The sequence below is a fragment of the Cynara cardunculus genome (assembly GCF_001531365.2).
Source record: "Cynara cardunculus var. scolymus isolate 2C chromosome LG 12, CcrdV1, whole genome shotgun sequence".
NCBI lineage: Eukaryota > Viridiplantae > Streptophyta > Magnoliopsida > Asterales > Asteraceae > Cynara > Cynara cardunculus.
In genome coordinates, this window is record NC_037539.1 from 37,353,809 (window position 1) to 37,356,899 (window position 3,091).

The following is a 3,091-nucleotide window of genomic DNA, read 5'->3' on the forward strand; positions in this document are numbered from 1 at the left end:
CACATTCAACCAATCATAATTTTTCATTTTGTTCATTTTTTTTGTAATTATGAGAGGTTGATTAACCATTTTTATTGTGGAGGGTGTTAATCATGGATATTATCATCTTCATTATTTTAATTTTAAAAAAATACATGAAATAGTTTCATTAAAATTTCATTAAATATTATATGAAACAATTTCATAACCATATATGAAACAAATTCATCAAAAAGTTATTATATGAAACAATTTCACAAGATAAAACAATTTCATGAAAAAATTTCATAAGATTAAACAATGAAATCAACGTATGAGGGTGGTTTGTATGGTTTATACAAATGAGGGTGATTTTCATTTGATCGCTCTTATATATAATATATATGTATGTGCGTGTGTGGTTGGGTTCATGTGAGACCAGATTGTTTTTGTGAGACACGTGAGACAACATTTTTACATTTGAAACTTCACAGCAAAAACGTTGTGAATATATTACCTTCACAGTGTTTACCTTGAAGGTATTACCTTCACAGTGTTTACCTTGAAGGTATTACCTTCACAGTGTTTACCTTTACAGTATTTTGTTGTGAAGTTTCAAGTGTAAAAATGTTGTCTCACGTGTCTCACGAAAACATCTTTGTCTCACATGATCCTACAGTAGATAGAGCGATAATAATGTTTAGGTTTAAGGGAACAAGAATAAAAACTTGTTATCTTTTTGAGTATGTATTTAGTATCATCGATTGGCACAGAAATGATGAAGTTAGTCGTCCTTCACATCTCCTTCTAAATCATCGTCTTTCTCTTTCTTCACTATTTCGTGCAACAAACAAAATAAAAGTCAGTATCTAAACACGATATTTGGTCATGAAAATGCCTATAATTTCCATTTTATCATGTTCAATAAAAACTACAACTAATTGGATATGAATCCAAACAAAGGACTTTTCTAATACACACCATCTTTTCGAACCAAGTGACATAGACAACCTTCTGTAAATGGAAAACACTCTTTTTTGTCTTCTAAATTGGTTAAGCTCATAAGTCAGTTATTGGCTGAAAAGCTAGCCAACATAGATTAACTATTAATGTTTGATAGAAACTAGCTGAGAAGATAGATGACAATACAAAATTAACTAAAAGAACATGTTGACAAACATAAGGAACTATAATTGGAAAAAGAAACGTCAAAGTTATTGAAACGCTACTTGAAATAGCTTTTTAAAAAACTAACGTATGGATGTCAAACATGGCTTAAATACTGGCGGTTTGACGTTGCATGATAACAAAACTGGAGTAAAAGCCTCGCCATTTACATGATTTTTGACAATTGGGATATGATCACAAAACTCGACTAAAATCACTTACATTAAGGAAACGAGCCATTTTCGAATAAATAATTCACTTGGTGCCCTAATTTGTTCTTAGAAACAGGCCATATTGTATCAAGCACAAGTGATTAGTATGATAACCTAAATTAAGCTTCCAAATGAATGCATTGTGTGTGCAATGATAACTCAAAACTTTATCCCTTTTGATAACCAATAATAACTTACAAAATCACAACGTAAATCGATGCAAAAATAAAGGTTTTGGGGTTTACGATAGTTCGAACTCCTTGTCTTACATCCACTTTGGAGAACAACGAAGATATTTGATATATAAACTCTCTTTTAAGGGAGAGCACGAACCATTACAAACGAGTTCTTCGTCACTTAACTTTCATGCGACAAAAGTAAGAGAAATGGTGACAACGAATGTCAAACAAGATGGCAAGATTTCTAGGAAAAGATTATCAACACGATCTATATAATTACTATAATATGGTACATACAACATGATAAAGTGATTTAACTCATGCTCGGAAAATGTATAGGAACACCTCTCGAAACATACTTGATATCGTCTCCTAGAAACGTGTTAAAATAACCCTAACACTTTGGCAATATAAACTTCTGAGTGTCCTAAGAGACTTTCATCATATACATGATTCTTTTGCTAATGATGTAAACTATTGTCGCTTGAACATAGTGGCAGAGCCATGAATTTAAGACTAGAAGGCGCATCAAGTAATAGAAATAAAATAAATAATTTTTTAATGGCAAAAACAATGATATGAACAACAAGGGTGGTGTCTGATTGGTTTGAGCTCGACTCCATTTGTCAAAAGTACGAGGAGGTCCCAGGTTCAAATCCAAAGAAGAATAAAAATCCCCTTGTGGCCATGGAGGTTCAAATGCGGTGACTCTAAGCTATCTGCAAAGCAGATGGTCGCCCTGGGATTAGTCGGCTCGCATAGCGGGTTGGATATCCAGGTTAATAAAAAAAACAATGATATGATATTGATGAAATAGCAACATTTACGGATTCAATAGCGAATTGAATTCAATGTTGTACTTGGATTAAAGTGTTGAATGTGATGTCAACTAACATTTAAATGTGTTGCAAGTGCATTAATGAAAGAAAAATGGAGAAAAATGAGCTAGAAATGAGTTAGAATGGCGTAAAATGCCTTAGCTTTGCACTGGTCAAGTCTTGGTATAACGCAAACGACTTGAAAGATAACATGGGTGAACTCACATTCAAGCTCGCAAAGAAGAAGGTTGATTTGCAAAATCGACTTGGCAAAGTCATGCCTAAAGTCGCATAGAGCAAGCGACACAACAACTATATGCATACAACAAGCACAATCCCGTGTATGAAGTTGTGTAGGGTCGGATTTAAACGACTTGGTAAAGCGAATTGCCTAAAGTAACCTAGAAGGTCGCTAAAGTTTAAGCGACTTTCAAAAATGACATGCGAAGTCACATGTACAAGTTGTATAAGGCATTGCTAGGTGCAATGTCGAGCAATCCAGTTTATGTTACGAGATTAGTCGATATTAATGTTTTCATTAGTCAGTATGAGTACTCAGTATCATGTTTTGACTAGTGTAGGTAACATTGCAAGCCGATGATATAAACCTACATATCAAGGGGAGTTTTATCTGATTTCCAAAGTTGGGATACTTGCATGTGTATATGTTTATGGTGTTTTGAAATATGATGTGTGAGTGTCATAGTTTTATACGTTTTAAAGTTTTCAAGTATGTCATATATGTTACAGTTTGTTG